Source organism: Balaenoptera borealis (genome assembly GCF_965194805.1).
Source record: "Balaenoptera borealis genome assembly, chromosome: 1".
NCBI classification, from domain to species: domain Eukaryota; kingdom Metazoa; phylum Chordata; class Mammalia; order Artiodactyla; family Balaenopteridae; genus Balaenoptera; species Balaenoptera borealis.
In genome coordinates this window covers 75,979,596-75,993,518 of record NC_138860.1, presented here as the reverse complement: position 1 = coordinate 75,993,518, position 13,923 = coordinate 75,979,596, and the positions used below count along the sequence as shown (strand labels likewise).

The 13,923-nt window shown below is 43.7% G+C and overlaps 1 protein-coding gene across 5 annotated transcripts in view; it reads left to right on the top strand.

The window, feature by feature from the left end:
* LOC309634891 (carboxyl-terminal PDZ ligand of neuronal nitric oxide synthase protein) overlaps positions 1-13,923 on the top strand; it is a gene marked incomplete at its 5' end in the record, with an annotated part of 304,374 nt that overhangs the window by 149,795 nt on the left and 140,656 nt on the right. The gene's annotated exons all lie outside the window — the stretch shown is intronic.

The window sequence follows — 13,923 nt, the reverse complement described above, 5'->3', positions numbered from 1 at the left end:
GTGAACAGTGCTGCTATGAACATAGGGGTGCATGTATCTTTTTGAATTATAGTTTTGTCTGGATATATGCCCAGCAGTGGGATTGTTGGATCATACGGTAATTCTATTTTTAGTTTTCTGAGGAACCTCCATACTGTTTTCCACAATGGCTGCACCAACTTACATTCCCTCTTGGTGAACTTATTGTTCATGTTCAAAATTCCCTCTTCCCAACACACAAAAGTAATTTTTTAAAAAATCATAAATGAATTCATAATCAGGGGGAAACATTTTTGGATCAGGAATGGAGAAGAGTGGGGGGTCAATGGCCCAGACTTCAAAACCTGCCCTAGAAAAGGGTTTTAGCTACCTTGCACATGGCAGGAGACCAGAACCAGACTCCGGTATGAAGCTGGGGTTAGGGCCATGCTCCTTGCCAGTGGACTAGAGCCTGATTGTTCACAGTGGTCCTTAGTGATGAGTAGCTTTCCTTTGGCCCAGGAAGGAAACAGAGGTAAGTATGAGCATAGGACCCAGAACTGTGCAGCATACAGATGGTGTCCAGCATTTTGTTGTCCATAAACGGAGAAAATCCTAAAAGCCTACCTTCAAACCTTGTTCAGAGTTGCCTGTCATTTAGGGCAAGGTTTATCCATGGTATCAACTGCCAGGGAGTGGCAAATAGGAGGAAAAAACTCTGATGCAAGATAACTTTGAAACTTCCTGAGAACTCAAGGAAAACCAAGTCTTGAGAGGCAGGCAGCAGACCCTGCAAACAGGAGATTCCAAACCCAAGAAAGAGGAGCAATGAACAGTCTGAAAAGGTTTTTAATGATGTATGTATTTAGGATCTCAGAGAGAGACCGGAGTAGTAGTGTTTCTAAAATGAAAATAGGGGGTATTAAACAAGAATTCATCAGTATGAAAAAGATCTAAGTGGAAATCTCTGAAATGAAAAATACAGGGCTTGGGGGAAAAAATGAAGAAATGGTGTCAACAGTAGATTAGATATAGCTGAAGAGTCTGTGAATTTGAAAACAGCAACGAGGCAGCACAGAACCATAAAGGGCTGAAAAGTTGGACAGAAAAAAAAAAGGTTAGATTGAGAAGCTCTAACGTACAATTAGCAGTTTCTTTCTTGGGTTTCTTCAGGTTTTGTCACAGTAGCTTATACCATACTAATTCTTCCATTATGGATGCTAGCAAAGCATATATACGCATACTGTGTATGTGAATGCAGATAATGTAAGATCTGTCTGGAGAATGCTGCAGGAGTGAGACTGAGAGAGGCCAGGATCCTAGCGACGAGTGACGTGCAGAGAAGTGAGCCCGATGTTAGGTGCCACCTTCTCCTCCACGTATTTGCCAGTTTGTAAGTGGCAGCAAAGAGGCTAAATAGGTGTGCAGAGCTTTCAGCAGTCTCTCAGATCTGGGGAGACAGAAATTGCCTGCCTAGGAAGAGGGGTCCTGCTAAAACTAAATACCTTAGGCTTTCAGTTTGCAGCCCTGAAAGGTTGTATATAGGGAGTGAGGGCAGACTGGAAATACCAGCACTTGCTAGGCTGACACTTAGCTTTTGTCAGCTCAGTTGGATTAAGGTGCTTTTTCTCTGTCCACCTTTTTTGCCTGCCAGAAACAAATGTAAAGCCTCTCTGGAGGAAAATAACATTCAGATCCTCAAATTAACTCAGTGCTTTTTCATATGCAGTGTATGACAGCCAATAAAATATTCCCAGATGTTTAAAAGAGTAAAACCAAATGACTGTAAAACAAGAGGGAAAAACAAAGCAAAAGAAACAGAACTGCACAGGAGCTTCACACATTGCAACTATTACACGTGGACTTTTAAAACAACTGGGATGAGTTCAAGGAACAAGATGATAAGCTGGAGAATTTTGGCAGAGAATGGGAATCTATTAAAAAGAATCACTTAGAAATTCTAGAACGAAAATTTCACAGGGAGCAGGTAATATCTTAGTCTTTTATTAAAGATAAGAGTTGGGGGCTTCCCTGGTGGCGCAGTGGTTGAGAGTCTGCCTGCCAATGCGGGGGACACGGGTTCGAGCCCTGGTCTGGGAAGATCCCACATGCCGCAGAGCAACTAGGCCCGTGAGCCACAACTACTGAGCCTGCGCGTCTGGAGCCTGTGCCCCACAACAAGAGGGGCCGCGATAGTGAGAGGCCCGCGCACCGCGATGAAGAGTGGACCCCGCTTGCCACAACTAGAGAAAGCCCTCGCACAGAAACGAAGACCCAACACAGCCAAATAAATAAATAAATAAATAAATAAAAAATCCTTCAAAAAAAAAAAAAAAAAAGATAAGAGTTGGAGTGAAGTTATAGTCTGGAGCCATGATCCGGACCAGTGAAATGGAGCTGCTGATGGCTCAGGATTGTCTGAAGTAATGTTCCTGTGCTGTGTAGTTTGCTTGTGGCTTGGGAAGGAAGCAGAGACAAGTCTGAGAACAGGAACCAGTGCCAACTGAAAGCAGAACCTTTGGTTAATAAGACCCTGGATACATGCCTAGAAGGGGGAGAGGGGAGGGGACCCTGGAGTGAGGAGAGACCATTACAAAAAGTTTTTTGTGTTCTTTATATATTTCCCTATGGCCAGTTAGGGTACCCAGAATGGTATAGCTATGGCTTTTATTTTTAATTATTTTTATTTTATATTGTTTTCTATTACATTATAGTGAGTTGTGTCATCCTTTATGTTTATATCCTGTGCTATTAGGTTCTTCAGGCCAGAGTTTCTGTTTCACCTGTTCATTTCTCTTTGCCGTGTGTGACCTTTCTTTCCATCCCCTCAGCTACCCTCCACCCAACATTCAGTACATTACCTTTACATAATAGAAGCTAAGTAAGTATTTGTTGAATGAATAGAAGACATAGCTCTTGATTGACTTCTTTATTAATTCACGTTCTTAAAGTGCTTCCTGAATGTTCACAGTGTGGTAAAGGTGCAATGGAAAACACACATTTCTGCTTTTAGGGAATTGACAACACGGAAGAAGGAAGATAGTACTTGAGAAGGAGAGAACGGCAGGAAATGGAGGATATATGGCAACTGCTCAAAGCCTCACTGACAGTCCTTCAGCAACTTATTTTTTCCTCATTACAAACTATATCCGTAAGGGTCCAGTCAGGGGACAGAAACCACACCGGTAATTTGAACAGGGAAAATTTAATATAAAGAATTGTTAACTAGTAAATGAAAACTAACTACTGAGAAGGGTAAAGAGAATTTTAAAGACTAGAGCAGCTTCTATCTCTAGAGCTGAAGGAGAATATCCAAGGAAGGATAAACTAGGAAAGAGAGCCCCCCAAAGTTGAGATTTAGATGTTGGAGAGTGAGTGTCTGGGGCCCCCTGGGTGGTGGAGAAGTCAAGGGGCACCAGCTAGACTCAAGGGCGCGGTTATGCCAATGAGTCTCCCACATACCAGCGGCCAGGAAGTTGCCTGCTGTGTGATAGAAGCAAGAACAAAGGCACTAGAACCAGGAAGAGAAACCCTTCCTCCCGCCGTGTCCTTCCAGCACCCTCTGCTGACAAGACCTAATGCTGTGCCAGCTGGCAAAGGAGAAATGTTTAGAGCAGCTCAGTCCAGTAGAAACATAATGTAAGTCACATATGTAATTTAAAATTTCCAGTAGCCACATTTAAAAAGCAAGAAGAACCAGGTTACATTAATTTTAATAATGCATTTAATTTAACCCAATATACCAAAAATATTATTTCAATATGTGATCAAAATAAAATTATTAATGAGATTTGACGTATTTTGTACTAAGTCTTCAAAATCTGGCAAGTGTTTTATACTTAACCGCCCATTTCAATCCACAGTAGCCATATTTCAGATGCTTAACCATATATGGCTAGTGCACATCTGATAGTGCAGTTTACAGGGTCCAGCTCCAGTATCAGAAAGCTGGTCATAGCACATGGATTTGGAGCTGAGAGGCAATAAATCGATAGCTGGTGCACAATTATAATAATTATGTGGCCATACAATGGAATATTATGTATAGTTAGAAGTGATGTTTTAGAAAGCTGCAGGAATTTTGGGAAAAGGCTCTTCTTATGTTAAGTCAAATAGCATTTAGAATTGTATATAAGTAGAATATCAGTTTTGTAACAACAGCAACAAAACTCTGAAGTGAAACCTATGTATCAGAAGAGAAGGACATACACTAAAATACTAACAATGTTTATCTTTGGGAAGTGGTACTGGGCAGTTGCGTTTCTTCTTCCTACATTTATGTATTTTCAAATTCTCTTTAATAAGCACACAGTTAATTCACATAACATCCATACTCTTATAGCATAGAGCTGTCCTTTGACTCTCCAGACATCGGGACTTGGGGGGCCCAGTCCCTCGGGCCTCAGTCGGTCACAGTTTCAGAGAGAAATGGGAATGCTGTAAATGGGATTGACTCCAGTGAGTGTGTGAGCCTACCTTTGTAAGGAGCAAAGCTTTTGCCATTCTGAGTTTGAAAAGTCATGATTGGGAGTCCTCAAGGTAGCAGAAACCCTAATCTCTACCAATTTATGGATAAGAGAAGGTGGTTTATGCAGTTTCTGTTAAAAGCTGCTTGGAAATGGCTGGGATTGGAGTGCTTGGCCATTGTTCGTTTCCTTTCTTCCTCTCGGGGATCAGGGGATTAAAGGCTGTTGTTAGAACTGATTTATATATTGCATCCTCTATATAGAGCATTTTATCTCCTCTGCTCTGTCCTACAGAGTAGAGTTTCTTTTTTTCTCTTCCTCAGGGAAGCCGAAGATGGGGAATGTTGTGATCTGTTGTGCACTGTGTGTGGGGTCTGCTGACACAGCTGCAAGACCGCTTGCCCATTTTATGGGTCTCTCTTGTGTTTTGATTATTAGCCTGACTCAACTTTATGCCAGCTTGGCCTAGAGAGGCTGAAGGTCCATGAGACCAACCCAAAATCTGACTCTGAAAATTTTAAAGAAGCAAATGTTTATTGACCTTATTATATACCAGATACTGTTAAGTGCTTGTCAGGAATTAGCTCATCTAATCCTCAGGATAACCCTATGATGTGTAGGTATGGTTGGTTCTCCCATTTTATGGGAGGGAAACTTAGGCATAGAGGTTAGGTAACTTGCTTTCAGTCACATAGCTAGTAAAAGGAGGAAGTGGTCTAGTTCCAAAGCCTGTGCACTTAAGAATTAAGCCAGTGCAGTGGTTCTCAAACTTCAGCGTGACTCAGAGTCTGTTGGAGGACCTGTTAAAACACAGCTTGCTGGGCTCTGTCTCCAGTTTCTCATCAGGTAGGTCTGGGGTGGGGCCCAAGAACTAGCATTGCTAATGAGTTTCCAGGTAATACTGATGGTGCTGCTGCAGGGATTACGCTTTGAGAAGCTGACAGGCTCGTCTTCACGGCTAAAGCAACTGGTCCCTGCTAGGCAGCTTCTCCCTCACCGCGGTGTCTGCTGCTCTTACATGGTGGTGGTGAGAGGGGCTGTTGGCTGAGGCCCTGACTCTCATAGCAAAGGTCAGACCACCTCTGGCTCTAATCTGGCCATTTCCCAGGCTCCCTCAGAGTAAGGTACTTGTACTTGGTGCACGTCTTTAAAAATAACTTTGTTGAGATATTATTCACATGTCATCCAGTTTACCCTTTTAAAGTGTATAATTCAGTGGTTTGTAGTATATTCAGAGTTGTGCTACCACCACCACGATTAAAGAATGTTTTTGTCATTCAGCACACAACCCTGTACCCATTAGCAGTCACTTGCATTTCCCCCAAATAATCTCCGGCCGTAGGCATACCTGATGAACTTTTAGCCCTTTGTGGTCCAATCCCAAAGAATAACACGACTCTCTGGGACTTTTACTTGGAAGACAGAGCTTTGAAGTCCTGCCTCCAAAAGCTTTGCCTGGACCACTTGGTGGTTCCTCTTCTGCCAAGAACTTATACGAGGTATTTAATCACCTTTCCCGACTCCTATATACTCTGGGGTTTGGGATCTGATGCTGGCATTTGGGGCAGTTTATGAAGGGGCATGATTATCTTTTGATCTCTTAAACTCAACAGTTAGGGATATGTTCCATATAGGGAAATCACCTTTTTTGAGGAGAGCATCGTGACTGCTGTTGGAAATATATGAAGATGAATAAGACGTGGTCTCTATCCCCAAGGAATTTAAAGTCTAACGGGAAAGACAAACTTGCACAGAAACTGCCGCTAACACTAGAGAGAATGTGGTCAGGGCTCCAGGTTATGTACAGAGTACTGAGGAAGCCCATTTTGCTCATGGAGAATGATCTGGACCTTGAAAAATGGGTATCATTTTAGTAGACGAAGGTGGGGGAAAGCTATAGGCTGAGGGACTAGCACCCAGTAGTGGGACAATGCAGGGCACAGCATCCAGACAGTGAGTTACTATGGTGTCCCTGGAACAAGAGGGGGTTTAGTGGAGTAAGGATAAGAAGCTAAATTAGGCTTATACTATAGAAGGCGTCGCGTGCCATGGCGAGTGTGTATGGTATCCCACTGATGGTGGGAAGTCAGTAGTTTTGGGACAGGAACATGGCAGCGTTAGAGCTGTGCTCTAGGATGTGTCTTCCAATCGAAATGTTTCTCTTGTGAAGTAGGCAAGATCATTTTGACATCGTTGCTGCCCAAGGTCTCCAACTCTTAAATCCCTCTGAAGTAGAACCTGTCTGTTCCTCTGTCTGTGACCTGTATCATTTTATGTCCCCATCCTTCCCCGCTTACTCCCCTCCTTTAAAATGTTGCTGCCCTGAGCTCCATGATTCCATTCTAATCCAAAAGATTCACATCATGGGAGGAGTGGGTGCTGCTGTAACTCTAGAGCCCATTCCAGAAACTGTAGATATGTGTTGACAGTGCTCTGTGGAAGGGCACCCCCCTGCCCACCACCGCCCCTGGCCTTTGCACTTGGCCACATGGGGTGGTGAATTTGTATTTGTGCAGGAGAAGGGGCCATCACTTCTGCTCATAACATTCTCAACCTGTTCATTTAGATGTAGGCTGCTTTTTATTGTTTTAAATCTGGGAATTCCTTCAGTGAATTCTAAATACATGGGGAAGAGATTCAGTACAGAGACAGAAAATTTTCCTTTTAAACATTTTAAAACTTTCTTTTTAACTTGTCAACCGTCATGACGTTAGGTCCTGAGGACCTGATTCTGTGAGCCTTCCCCTCTTGGAAAGGTTCACTTAGCTAACCAGAATTTGAACTGAGTCTGAGTCACCTCCCTACAACAGAACATTTTTCTCCCCATGGCAATTTAATTGCATATGTAGCAACCAGCATGTAACTTACCGGGCACTTGTTTAAGAGCTTCCCTAACCTGAGAAGCCTTCCCTGGTGCTGGTGCTATTGGCATTTTCGCAACACAAGACTTCGCCACCTTTCTCCACTGCCCTCTCCTCAGCCTTTGCCCCTTTGTGGGCCCTCGCTGTTGCACCTATCTGCAAAGGGGCCACTGGAAGCCTTGTCAAGGCTGAACTGTCAAAGGCTTTCACTGGTTTATGTTTCAGACTCTTGGAGCATGGTCAGCAGTGCAGAAACCTGCCCCACGGGGAGATCAAAGCTTCGGTGGCTGGACGGATGCAGTCACTGCTCTGACTAATTAAAACCAAGCCTGTGTGCATGGCAGTGTGATTAAAGGCAAAGAGGCAGTTATGAAAAGGTGATGGTGGTTAATTCCTGACGTTCTGTCTGTTGGTCCACATGGAGCTGGTGTACAAGGGGGACTTGCCTGTCACAGGCACTCCTGACACAAGCATGTTTCCAGGCACACCCTGTGCACACACATACGCATACATATGGTCAGGTCATTTGCCAGCACTTGTCTCGTCAGTTGAATGAATCATAGAAATACAGAATCTGAGAGCAGGACGAGACATGGAGGTCATTTTGTTCCATCCCTTAGAGGCGAGAAACTGAGGTCAGAAGGATTCTCAGAGTCGGTTAGGAGCAGAGTCTATATTTCATGTCACTTCCTCAACCCCAGCTTACTTAGCGTCGTGTTGTAGATGACAACTGTAACTTAGCTGTTTAGGTTCTCATTCATTCCAAAGATGTTTATTGATCACCTACTGTGTGTCAAGGTCTTTGATTTCATTACTGATTTCCTACTCAAAGATCTTTGATTTCCCGATTTCCTACTCATCTGGCTCCTTCCTATGTTTAGTGCCAAAGGTCAATTCAGCTCCACATTCCCTGTGCTAGCAGCTCTCCAACTTTCTAATGCCGACCAACAGTTTTGAATACCTACCATATCCTATGAAGTGTGCTAACATTTTCCTCAGTTACTAATAACAAAACTACCATTATGTTGAGCCCTTATAAATGCCTGAATCTATGTTAGATGCTTTACAGATGCTATCTCACTTAATCCCCAGGAAAATATTTTTAGCCGCCTTATCCCTCACAACATGCCATTCATATTTCCACAGCTGAAAGGCTGCAAGCTTGAGCAGTGTGCCCAAGGATACCCAGGGAGTAACTAGTGGGTCTAACGTTTTACTCCCATGGGTCCTTTTGTCTGCTATTAAAACAGACTTCCCCGTACGCTGCCCTGCTAAGCTACGAGGAGGTGGGGCAAATCTGTTCTGACCCTCTGACTCCTTTCTCCACGCTTTGGCTTCTAGAAAAGAATACTCCAGATTTTGGGGGGAGTCCATTGTTTCTCCATTCTCCTTTCTGTTTTCACTGTTGAGAGATACAGTCTTTCTAACCCTAACCCCACAGCTCACGGACTGGTCCTCTGATGGCAGGAGAGGCTGGCTGGTTTCGGGCCTCGTTTCTCCAGCCTCCTCTGCATTTGGGTTCTGCCACCTCGCTCAACTGTCTTGCCCTCCACCTCCCTAAGGCATCACGGCAGCCTCATCTAGCTGAATCGCTACTTACTTGAGAGTGGAAGTGGTGTCATTTTGATCATAGCGTGCCCATCAGAGCCTTGGCTAGCCCCTAGCCCTCGTGGAAATGCAATCTATGTATGTTCTATTGAATTCACCTTGGTGTCTGCTGAGAGGGTGGCGATTTAAACCAGTTTAAACCATTTCCCAGTTACAGCTGAGGCCAGCTCACCTTTCCTGGAGAGGATTCTTGACTCTTTGTAGGAGGAACACCTGAATTAATGAAATCTTTTCAAGAGCTTCAGGCTGAAAACTGAGGTCCCTCAGGTAGGACTGCTGTTGAAATTTTAATTGGGCAAATTCTCATTAGAGACAAAGGGCCCAGGATTGTGCTGGTAGAACCTAATGTCTTCTAATGTTGACTTCAAAACAGTAAAGCCCTTGCTAAGCCATTTAACTGTAAAATTGGAACCTGGGAAGGCAGTGCAGACTCTGAGATTACAGGTCTAGAGATTTGGATTTGCTTTCCAGCCCTCTACCAATGTCACTTACTTTCTGTCTCTGTTTCCCTGTTTTGCACGGGGATTTACATGGGCATTAAGGCCCCCTGGGAAACAATTCCCTTTTTCAGCTGGGTGCCTGGTTTGGTGAAGATGCTGTTCAATCTAGATTTTAAAGCACATATGATTTTGGATTAACTCTACTACGTCTGTCTGAACACGGGCAACTGACAGTTAACAAGAATGAAAATGAGGTCTAAAGAATTAAAGCATAATCAAGTCCTTTATTATTAAAAGAATGCTCAACTCAAATGGACCTGTTCAAACACTTCATCAGCTATCACACTTAAAAGGAGATTTTTGCAGGGAAAGTTTTAGCTTTGTATTTTGAAAAACTTAAGTGCACTCTCTAAGCAAAAAATGTTATGTTGCTGTCATTTTTGGTCTTATACAGAAGGGTGGATCCTTTTCAGTCTCGTCTCCGAGGGCAGAAATAAAGTGAGCACGAGGCACTTAGCTCATGCAGGCACACAGCTAGGCTCCGCGCAGTGTTGCTGTCTGAGTTGGTCCTCCTGCCCCATTAGTGGGAGCCAGGCCTGGAAGAATTAATCACATTTCATATGCAAACATTTCTTTATTTGACTGTGCTGTTGTTTTTAATGAAGACCTCATTTCCAATATGCTTCAGTGCAGTAACCCTATAGTCCTGCCTAATTGTGTTCTGAGTAATGCAGGGGCTTGAGTGAGGAGAACACAGGGTGGGAGGCAGGGTGGAGGCAGGAGGGGGGAGAATTGATGTGAGAGTTAGGGAAAGGTGCCTCTTCCTTGGGGTGGGTACAGCACTATGCTTGGAGAGGGGAGCATGGGTGGGCTTCAGCCCTCACTTACCTCCTCAGTTGGGTGCCTTTGTGCAGGTCACGGCCTGTGCTACTCTACCCATGGCCCCGGTTGGGGATGGCGTCCATAGGCAAGGGTAAGAGACTTGAAGGACTTAAAGAAGAAGCTCTCAGGTGACCTCCATTTAACTTACTTGTTGGTTTTCATTCCTTTTGCAAAACATATTAATGGCTACTGCTGCTACATGCTCATGTTCCTATCGTCTTACATGCCACCATGATTCTGCTCCCTCCATTTGGGCTGACTACATGCTAAGAGCCAATTGTGTAAGTTTCCATACCTGTTTGTGCCAACTAAATTTGTTCTTGTAATTGAGTAATGTAATCATTACATAAATGAAATATGAATGGGAAAAAATAGCTAATATTCAATGAGCACTTACTATGTACTAGGCACTCTTCTCTGTTTAGCATTTTTATAAACTACTGTGTTGATAAAACTGAGTTGAATGTTTTGAACAAAATGTATAAAAATGAGTTGCTGCAAAAGAAGTTGCCAATGACCTGTACACACTACTATATTTAAAACAGATAACCAACAAGGACCTACTGTATAGCACAGGGAGCTCTGCTCAATATTCTGTAATAACCTAAATGGGAAAGAATTTGAAAAACAATAGATACATGTATATGTATAACTGAATCACTTTGCTATACACCTGAAAGTAACACAACATTGTTAATCAAGTATGTTCCAGTATAAAATAAAAATTTTTAAAAATGAAGAAAAAAGTTTCCGATGAATTAGGTATGAAGAAAATAACAGTAAAAAACTTGGAGGGAAACTAAAAACCTTAGCTGGTTTCTGCATCCAGAAACCTTTGCATTTACTTAGCAAATGTCTTTAAATGCTTGATCCACTTGGAAGAAAGCAAAACTAGAAATCAGTCAATATATTATTTATGCAAGAAAAACTTCGGGAAATCTGTGGACCCATATCTAGAGAGTAAGATCTCCAATCTAAATCAAAATACCCATGAATAAACATACGTTTATATGTTTATATTAAAATGACGTGTTTAAGGTATGCACATTATTTTCTATGATTCTTTGCTTTCTTTTTTAAACAGTACATGTTTATCGTGGAACTTTTAAAAAAATAAGTTTGTTTATTTTTGGCTGTGTCGGGTCTTTGATGCACGTGCGCTTTCTCTAGTTGTGGTGAGCAGGGGCTACTTTTTGTTGCGGTGTGCGGGCTTCTCATTGCGGTGGCTTCTCTTGTTGTGGAGCACAGGCTGTAGGCTCGTGGGCTTCAGTAGTTGTGGCACACGGGCTCAGTAGTTGTGGCTTGTGGGCTCTAGAGTGCAGACTCAGTAGTTGTGGCGCCTGGGCTTCGTTGCTCCGCGGCATGTGGGATCTTCCCTGACCAGGGCTCGAACCTGTGTCCCCTGCCTTGGCAGGCGGATTCTCAACCACTGCACCACCAGGGAAGTCCCGATTCTTTGGTTTTAACATCTGTTTTAATTAATAGACCACTTTTTATTGGCCATGATTGTGTTGTTAAGAAGTCTTGTACTGTAAGAAAGTTACTGAAGCCAAATCAGATGTGAGCCCTAGATGGCCCCTGCTGATGTGGGCAAGTGCTGCAGGTGAGCAGATTAGGCTCCTCTAAGGAATGTGCCTGTGAGGTAACCGCAGTGTGACCTATAGATCATATTCTCTTATTGCAAGTTCCTTTTTTTCTCAGTTATTGGGTTGAATTGGCTTTTAACATGTCAAATATTTCTTTTTTTTTTTTTTAACTGTATCCTTGGAAATACTGAAGCCTTTATTTATTTATTTATTTATTTATTTATTTATTTATTTTTGACTGTGTTTAGTCTTAGTTTCTGTGTGAGGGCCTTCTCCAGTTGCGGCGAGCGGGGACCACTCTTCATCGCTGTGCGCGGGCCTCTCACTGTCGCGGCCTCTCTTGTTGCGGAGCACAGGCTCCAGATGCGCAGGCTCAGTAGTTGTGGCTCATGGGCCCAATTGCTCCATGGCTTGTGGGATCCTCCCGGAACAGGGCTCGAACCCGCGTCCTCAGCATCGGCAGGCAGACTCTCAACCACTGCGCCACCAGGGAAGCCCATGTCAAATATTTCTAAAGCTCAGTGGACTGCATCTGCTCTATTTTGAGTATAATGAAATTTGACATAAAATAACACTGCCCTTTGGTGCCTGTGACCAAAGGGATTTCTTTGCTATTCCAATTGTCAGATCCTCTGAGGATTTGAAGGGTGAACATGTATGTGTATGCATGTATACATACACACACGAGCTTATATCCAATTAAGCAAGTACTCAGTGAGCCTACTATATGTCAAGTGCTGTGCTGTGAGCCATAAGGACCCAAGAAAATACCCAAGGTGATCATTGCCCCCAAAGAACCTGGGGATGTACCTAAAGGAGTCACACATCACTGGCTAAGATAAATGGGCTACTAGAGAGCATTGTGCAGGACGAGGACAGCAGGAGAGGATTCCAACTGGAAAAACAATTTAGAATTAGAGTGACGTTGCAGAGGAGTTATGCAACTCAGTGATAAGAAGAACTTTCTGAATTGCTTTTATGTTTATCTGATTTAATTTTCAAAATAATTCCAGGAAGTATAAAGACCACTGCCTTGCCAACCAACACCTAAGGACACAGATATAAAGGGAAGGTGACTTGTCCCAGTAAAGTGGAGCCAGAGCTCTGACCAGGCTTCCTGGTGCCTCGACTGGTGCTGTTCCTGCCACCAGGCAGCTTTGCATCTTTCTGGCACATTCACTTACCTACCTGCCACCCTAAAGACACTAACTGAAACTCATAACTGCCCAAGTTAAACTGCCTTATTGTGGCTCCATTTCAATAAGCCACAACTACTGCCAGCTTACTAAATGCAGGGCCACATAACTTCTGGGAATGGCCCAAGTCTGGCTCCTGCCTCACTGCACGACAGGTGGGTGTGTGTTGAGGCACACCTGCTTGTCTGGCGCCAGCCTCAGGATTCCTGCCCTCCAGCCCTGTGGGCAGCGGCTGGGGCAGCACCCTCATCCAGTGGCTTCTGAACCATTCAGGGAAATATTGGGTTGGCCAAAAAGTTCACTTGGGTTTCTTGTAACATCTTACGGAAAAACCCAAATGAACTTTTTGGCCAACCCAATACTTAAGGTTTACACATTCTGCCCAAGCCTGGGCAAGCTCAGTTGGGCCCTAGAATAGCTCTTTGCCATTTAATAGGGAGGACTGCATTTGCAGAGGTGCCATAGGCCACCTGCATGAGGGCCCTACAGCAGAGCACTCTTTCCAGTTGGAGCGTAAATTACACTGTCCCTGGGAAGGAAGGGTCTAGAAGCCTCCCTCTCTCTTCCCCCAACTCAGAACAACAGAAACTACAGACATAAGGGTGATGATAAAGCTTTGCCTGTGTTATTGAGTGGCTTTGTGCTTACACTGGGATACTGGAAGATATAAACAGCCAGCAGGGAAGGATAGAAGGCACATGGTCCTTTCTTCATGGTCCATTCAGTTATTCAACAAATATTTGCTGAGCACCTATTAAGTGCTGAGTGGTATACAGATATTGGAGATTTCCGTTGGAGCAATCATGGCCCTGCCAAGTTTATAGTCTGCTGAAAGGATACAGACACGTCAAGGGCTAATTACAGTGGATGTATGACAAATGCAGCGGGTACACAGTGGAGGCAGAGTGGGGCTACTCAAGGGCTGT